At 32.8% G+C, this 8,860-nt stretch overlaps 2 pseudogenes; one reads left to right on the top strand and one right to left on the bottom strand.

The window, feature by feature from the left end:
• Positions 1–1,047: 1,047 nt before the first annotated feature.
• Positions 1,048–3,442, bottom strand: LOC127799680 (uncharacterized; annotated as a pseudogene).
• Positions 3,443–4,813: 1,371 nt separating this feature from the next.
• On the top strand, positions 4,814–8,138 carry LOC127799679 (uncharacterized; annotated as a pseudogene).
• The last annotated feature ends 722 nt before the right edge of the window (positions 8,139–8,860 follow it).

Here is an 8,860-nt window from a genome sequence, read left to right as displayed (position 1 = left end):
TTGTGAGCAAATTCTCTAGATACTATAATCAAATGGATGGTAGAAATCAAAGTGGAACAACAGAACAAAATAAGGTAACCTCTGTCGTTATTTGATGTTTGATAATTATTAATATCATGTTGCTAGTCATTATTTTATTGACATTATTATTTAATTATCTAGATTTCTAAAGCAGTAGAAATGTACAAGAGCTTACAAAAATCTTCTTTCACATTTCTACATTGCTGGCATGAGTTGCAACATGCACCCAAATTTGCCTTGGGTTATTCAAAGAAGAAATCAAAAATTTATGAACATGTAAGTCCTGCAACATCATCGCCATCTACACCTGATTCGCTGAACTTGTCTGATTTTGATATTCGAATCAATGAGACTTCATTGGAACGACCAATGGGAAGAAATGCTTCAAAGGAACATGGACAGAATAAAAGAATCTAAGGTAACAGAAGTTCCTACTGATTCAATTACAAAAATGTTGACGGAAATTACTGAAAAGCGAACGCAGTCCAAAATGGAATTGCTTGAACAATCAAATGAGATGTTAAAGCTGGAAAGAGAAAGATTGGAAATAGAAAGATTAAGGGAAGAGCGAGAACAAAAAAGGGAATATCGAGAAACAAAAAAGGAAGAGCGAGGACAACTGCTTTATGAAGAAAGAATTATGGGCGTTGATACCAGTAATATGGATGAATTTCAAGTTGAATATTACAACGGGCTCAAACTCAAAATTCTTCAGAAAAGGGGACGTGCAAGATTATCAGATTTGTAAAAATGTAGCTGGGATTAACATATGTATCTTTTTCTTCTAGTAATGTATGAAGTTGGGATTAAATGAACTTCGTGAACATTAATTTAGTAATGTATCTTTTCCTTTTTATTAATGTAATGAGATGTTGTATTTAGTATTGATAGCTATTTCTCATGAATGCTATTTTGAAACTGACTATTTTTTTCTAATACAATAAAAACGAAGTACATTAATAGAAACAACGTACATTAATAGAAATGAAGTACATTAATTTATTTAACGAAGTACATTAATTTATTTCAAGTCAAATGTTTACCATACAATTCCCACAAATGCTTCACAAGATCATTTTGGAGTTGTACATGAGTCTGTTTGTCTCGAATTTGATGGTGAACTTGTATGAACTCCATAACTTCACTTGTGCGATTGCGAGACAAATCAATTATTGGAGTAGCAACAACTGCATCATAATTGAAATCCACATCTTCATGAATTGTATCATGTTCATCTTCAATTATCATATTGTGTAATATGATACAAGACGCCATTATATATTTGAGTGTTTCAACATCCCACATATGTCCCGGTCCACGTACTATTGCAAATCATGATTGTAGGACTCCAAATGCTCGTTCGACGTCCTTTCTAGTGGACTCTTGTTGTGCAACAAAAAATTTCTTTTTATTCCCTTAAGGAGATGTAATGGTTTTAACAAAAGTATGCCATGAGGGATATATACCATCGGCAAGATAATATCCCATGGTATATTCATGTCCATTGATAGTATACAAAACTTCAGGACCACGACCTTCTGCTAATTCAGAGAATACATGGGATCAATCTAGCATATTAATATCGTTTAATGATCCCGGTAATACAAAAAAGGCATGCCATATCCACAAATCATAAAAAGCTATTGCTTCCAAAATAATCGTTGGTTCACGGGCATGACCTGTATACATAGGGGTGTTCATGGTGCGGTTTGGGTGGTTTACACTATTTTCAACACACCAAACCGCACGGTTTGGTTTAGTCCGCAAAAACCGTACCAGACCGCACTGCAATTGCGGTGCGGTCTGGTGCGGTTTCCGCGGTCTGTTGTAATGTTGATCATACTTGCTTAACAAACAGATTACTGACTGATCTTGCATTAATCTTTCAACTAGAGAGCTGAAGAAAACAGAAGAACAGATCTGAAAGTACACCCACATGAAAGTACAACCCAATCCTCTCTCTTAATCTGCTGAAATTGAAACACTGCATATAAGTATTATCGTAATACCCAAGGGAAACGCATATAATTGACAAAAACATAGAATTAAAAGTAGCAATTGAAAATACATGCGATAAGTGATCTAAAACCCACAACGAAAACTGGAGGAATTTGAGAACCCAATTACAACTTTTGGTAAACAAAGCACAAACACTACTTCTCGTGAACAGGCAGGTCTCTCTCTCTCTCTCTCTCTTTGTGTATACATTTGTTGTAAACATCTGTAGATTATCAGTCACATGATTCGGTTTATGATTAATGAGTGAGGTACTAACCACAATTTGAAATTTGCGGTGTTATTCGAAGCCACCGTCCCTGGTCGGAACCTGTGCGGCTTCTTCACCCCTTCCGTCGTCGGCGCTGACATTGTCGCTAGCTGCTTCCTCAGCGCCTTCCCGCCTGTCGATTTCCAGGCAACAAAAGAAGAGTTTAGTTTCAGGCTGCTTCTGTCCGCTTCTTCTTGGTGAAACCATATCAAATCGGCAAATCCCCTTGAGTCTTTGGTGGGTTGGAAGCATGCGGCGCTGGGCAATGGGAGAGAGAAGACATAGAAGGGCTTTGAACTTGGAACTGATTAGGGTTATTATATGTGCCTTTTATATTTTATATTTTATTTATTTTATTATTAAAATTTACTTGGGAGGTTCGATTAAAATCGAACCGCCAAATTTTTAAACCGCAAACCGTGCGGTTTGCAGTTTTTTTAAATCGTGCCGAACCGCTCACCAAAAAAATCGCCCGGTTAGGTGCGGTGCGGTTCGGTTTGGCCGATTTTCGCGGTTAGCCGATTTTCTTGAACACCCTTATGTATACATTCCATGCCATGCAGTTGGACAATTTTTTCACTTCCAATGCATGCAATTAATGCTACCCAACATACCTGGAAACCCACGCTGTTCAACCATGTTCATCAACCTTGCAATATCACTAGTATTTGGCCGCCTCAAATATTGCTCTCCAAATACTTCAACTACTATTTTCGTGAACCTCTTCAAACTCTCTATTGCTGTACTTTCGTCAATCCTAACATATTCATCCACAGCATCTGCAGGTGATCCATATGCAAGCATCCTTAATGCAGTTGTCATTTTATAGAGTGATGATAATCCGGGAACTCCTACAACATCAAATCTTTGAAGAAAATATTGATCATATGTTTCAATTGCTGCTTGAATTCGTAGAAATAATGATCGATGCATATAAAACCTTCTGCGAAATAATTGTGATGGATATGTTGGTGAATCTACAAAATAATCATGATAAAGCCTCTCATGACCTTCAGCTCTGTTGCGATTGATGACACGATAGTTCAGCACGGATAGATCGTGATGTGAAAAAGAGTCGTGATCCATATTTTGAGCATACTGTTCAACTAAAGCTATAGCAATAACCTCATCATCTTCAACTTCTTCATGGATCATTCGAACGAACATACGGATGTTGTTGGATATGTGGCTGAAACGAGATTATTGAAGATTGGTAAATGGAAGTTGGTGTTGTAGATTTGTGGATTGTAAATTTTTTGAGCCAATTGATCATCTATTTATAAGGCATAGGAATATGACCGTTGTTAGAATATTCCATTGAAATCTAGCCATTGGAATATGACCGTTGTTGAAATCTTTTAATAGAATATAGTCTTTTAGAATATGACCGTTGTAATATTCCATTGGAATATAGCCGTTGGAATATGACCGTTGTTTAAAATATTAATTTTTTAATTATGAAAATATTTTAATTAATTTGGTTAAATAATCATTTTTAAAAAATATTAGTAAATTTATTTACAAATATATTAAATATTATAAAAATCTATTACCATCATATTTATTATTAAATTATCAAATAACTAATAAATTTTATAGTAATAAAAATTATAAGTGAGGTAAAATAAATAGAATTAAATTTTTTTAATAAATAAGTGAGATAGGGAGTGGGATAAGGAGTGAGATAGGTAGTGTAGTTGGAGCATGTACAATTTTCTAGGCAAAATCAGAATAAGGAGTGAATTGTTTATAATATAATAGGGAGTGGGATAAGGAGTATGGTTGGAGATGGCCTCACGATTAAAATTTATTTTTTGGTATATAATCAATTACAAAATATGCTTTCATTAAGATCATCTCCAACCACACTCCTTATCTTACTCTTTATTATATTATAAACAATTAACTCCCTATTCTGATTTTGCTTAAAAAACTGTGCGTGCTCCAACCACACTCCCTATTCCACTCTCTATCTCTCTTATTTATTAATAAATTTTAATTATATTTATTTACCTCATTTATAATTTTTATTATTATAAAATTTATTAGTTATTTGATAATTTAATAATAAATATGACGGTATTAGATTTTTATAATATTTAATATATTTATAAATAAATTTACTAATATTTTTTAAAAATGATTATTTAACAAAATTATTTAAAATATTTTTCATAATTAAAAAATTAATAATTTAATATGTTAAAATTAAAATTTCAACAATGATTATATTCCAACGACTATTTTCTAATGGAATATTCCAACAACGGTTATATTCATATGCATTATAAATAGATGATCCATTGAGTCAAAAAATTTACAATCCACAAATCTACAACACCAACTGCCATCACCAATCTGTAATAATCTCGTTTCAATCATCATGTCCAACAACATCCGTATGTTCTTCCGAATGATCCATGAAGAAGTTGAAGACGAAGAAGAAGATGAGACTATTGCTACAGGTTTAGTTGAACAGTATGCTCAACATATGGATCACGACATTTTTCACATCATGATGGATCCATGTTGAACCACCGCGTCATCAATCACAACAAAGCTAAAGGTCATGAGAGGCTTTATCGTGATTATTTTACAGATTCACCAACATATCCATCACAATTATTTCGCAGAAGGTTTCGTATGCATCGATCATTATTTTTACGAATTCAAGCAGCAATTGAAACACATGATCAATATTTTGTTCAAAGATTTGATGCCGTAGGAGTTCTCTGATTATCATCACTCCAAAAAATGACAACTGTATTAAGGATGCTCGCATATGGATCTCTTGCAGATGCTGTGGATGAATATGTTAGGATTGACGAAAGTATAACAATAGAAAGTTTGAAGAGGTTCACGAAAGTGGTAGTTGAAGTATTTGGAGAGCAATATTTGACGCGGCCAAATACTAGTGATATTGCAAGGTTGATGAGCGTGGCTGAGCAACGTGGGTTTTCAGGTATGTTGGGGCATTGATTGTATGCGTTAGAAGTGAAAAAATTATCAAACTGCACAACATGGAATGTATATAGGTAATGCCCGTGAACCAACGATTATTTTGGAAGTAATAGCTCCTTATGATCTGTAGATATGCATGCATTTTTTGAATTACCGGGATCATTAAACGATATTAATATGCTAGATAGATCCCATGTATTCTCTGAATTGGCAGAAGGTCGTGGTCCTGAAGTTTCGTATACTATCAATGGACATGAATATACCATGGGATATTATCTTGCCGATGGTATATATCCTTCATGGCGTACTTTTGTTAAAACCATTACATCTCCTCAAGGGAATAAAAAGAAATTTTTTGCTGCACAATAAGAGTCGACTAGAAAGGACGTCGAACGAGCATTTGGAGTCCTACAACACGATTTGCAACAGTACGTGGACCGGGACGTACGTGGGATATTGAAACACTCAAATATATAATGGCGTCTTGTATCATATTGCACAATATGATAGTTGAAGATGAACGTGATACAATTCATGAAGATGTGGATTTGAACTATGATACAATTGCTGCTACTCCAACAATTGATTTGTCTCACAATCGCACAAGTGAAGTTATGGAGTTCATGCAAGTTCATCATCAAATTCAAGACAAACAGACTCATGTACAACTTCAAAATGATCTTGTGAAGCATTTGTGGAAATTGTATGGTAAACATTCAATTTGAAATAAATTAATGTACTTCGTTAATGTACTTTGTTTCTATTAATGTACTTTGTTCCTATTGTATTAGAAAAAAATAGGCAGTTTCAAAATAGCATTCATGAGAAATAGTCATCAATACTAAATACAACATCTCATTACATTACTAAAAGGAAAAGATACATTACTAAATTAATGTTCACGAAATTCATTTAATCCCAACTACATACATTACTAAAAGAAAAAGATACATATATTAATCCTAGCTATATTTTTATAAATCTAATAATTTTGCACGTCGCTTTTTCTGAAGAATTTCGAGTTTGAGCCCGTTGTAATATTCAACTTGAAATTCATCCATATTACTGGTATCAATGCCCATAATTCTTTCTTCATAAAATAGTTGTTCTCGCTCTTCTTTTTTTGTTTCTCAATCTTCCTTTTTTTGTTCTCGCTCTTCCCTTAATCTTTTTATTTCCAATATTTCTCTTTCCAGCTTTAACATCTCATTTGATTGTTAAAGTAATTCCATTTTGGACTGTGTTTGCTTTTCAGTAATTTCTGTCAACATTTTTGTAATTGAGTCATTAGGAACTTCTGTTACCTTAGATTTTTTTTTTTTTGTCCACGTTCCTTTGAAGCATTTCTTCCTATTGGTCATTCCAATGATGGCTCATTGATTCGAATATCAAAATCAGACAAGTTCAATGAATTAAGAGTAAATGGCGATGTTGTTGCAGGACTTGCATGTTCATAAATTTTTGATTTCTTCTTCGAATAACCCGAGGCAAATTTGGGTGCATGTCACAACTCATGTCAGCAATGTTTGCATGTCGCAACTCATGCCAACAATGTAGAATGTGAAATAAGATTTTTGTAGACTCTTGTACATTTCTACTGCTTCAGAAATATAGACAATTAAATAATAATGTCAATAAAATAATGACTAGCAACATGATATTAATAATTATCAACCATCAAATAACGACAGAGGTTATCTTATTTTGTTCTGTTATTCTACTTTGATTTCTGTCATCTATTTGGTTATAGTATCTAGAGAATTTGCTCACAACAAGTTGAATTGTAGACTAATGATCCATCAACAAATTGGGATTTCAATCAAATTAAAACTCTTTTTATTGATTGAAATAAGCGTGAATCCTTTTCCAATACCTTTGTTTTGTTTGATCATTACCGTGTATAGCATCCATACTAATATTTAGTCATGCTGACACGAGCATTAAATCCTCTTGCGTTGAGAAATTTCTTATTTGTGGCTTTCTTTGAGTATTGAGTTCGGATGTATTAGATTGGGATGGAGTGATAGCGATATTCGCATGCTCGTCATAAAGATCCAGGTTGTCGTTCAGCAAATTTGTGTAGTATGGTTCATTATCTCTCTCCATGGCAAACAAAAGCTAATTGGTTAAACTACGCAAAAAAATCACAAAAATAAATATTCTCCTTGTGATACAATAAACTACTATTTTAAATATCATATTAAATAATTTAATTGAGTAACTTTAACATCCATTTTTAGGATCAGTTTCAAAATAATATATTAAAAAAATGCAATACACGTTTACATAATCAATAATTAAATATACATACAAAATAAATAATCAAATACGCACAAAATAAATAATTAATAATCAAACAAAATCTTAAATAATAAAGAACTTCTTAATATTAGAAAGTAAACAAATAAAACAAAACACTGAATAAAATTGCAATTACCATGTAAATAATTCAATTTAAATAACTCAAAATTGATTATTTATTATGAAATTCAATTTAATACAAACAAAATCTCATTTGTGTGTGTTGCAGATGAAGTTCAATATAATATGAACAACTTCTTAATATTATAGAAAGTAAACAAAATCAAACCAAATCTCAAAAGAGTGAATAAATTTCAGTAATATACAAAACTCATTGTGTGTGTGTTGCAGATGGCGCAAAACCAGAAGGAAGAAGGAGCCCTCGCCACTATTAGAGGAGGGAACTGGCGCCGCCACTACTCCGTCTTCTCTATGCACCATTGTTGCGCCTTCTTCTTTGCAAGCTGTCGCTGGCTCCTTCTCTGCACACCGTCGCTACTTCTTCTTTGCGCGTTGTCGCCGCCGCTCTTCACTGCCGCTACTGTTGCTGAATCCTTTATCTACTGCTACTATTCTTCTTCGAATATGAAATTGAAAACAGAGTCGTTGAGCTTCAAAATTCAGAAGCAAATAGAGCCATCAAGAAATATAAGGAGCAAAATATGACTCCTCAACTGTAGAGAGTCATTTCAAGCTCCATAAAAATTTGAGGAGTGATTTGACAGATAAGAAGTAGCATTGGAGTAAAAATTTGGAGAAATGCACTCCAAATTTTGACTTAAGAGAATGCTGGCTCTGCGTTGGAGATAGGCAAAGGGTATGAAAAAGAACGTTCCAATTCACAACTTTGTGGTTGCTATGAAATAATAAATCACCATTTGAGCCACTGTTGGATATATTTTAAATTTTTAATTAATCAGACATCTCTTAAATTTGGTTATTTGACTTCGACAATTTTTATAATTTAAAATTTATATAATTAATTTATAAATTTAATAAAATTGGTCATTTTACCAATAAAATCACAACTAATTTTAAAAGGTTTAAGAATTGATTAGAGACAAGGACAGATCTAAGAATTTAGAACGTAGGGACTAGAAATTAAGAAAGTCAATATAATGAATTCGTATATAATAAAAGTCATTTTTATTTAATTTGAAGTTGTTCCCGAAAAAAGTTTTGAAATATAAAATTCATCTATAATTAAATTTAGATCTATTATTATTTAATTTGATGGGTTTACGTATTGGGTCAATTCAAAAAAAATTAATTTGGGCCAGATTATGAACTTAATTTGAAACAGCATATTTG

This window comes from Diospyros lotus, chromosome 4, assembly GCF_014633365.1.
Source record: "Diospyros lotus cultivar Yz01 chromosome 4, ASM1463336v1, whole genome shotgun sequence".
NCBI lineage: Eukaryota > Viridiplantae > Streptophyta > Magnoliopsida > Ericales > Ebenaceae > Diospyros > Diospyros lotus.
This window is presented reverse-complemented; position numbering and strand designations above follow the sequence as displayed.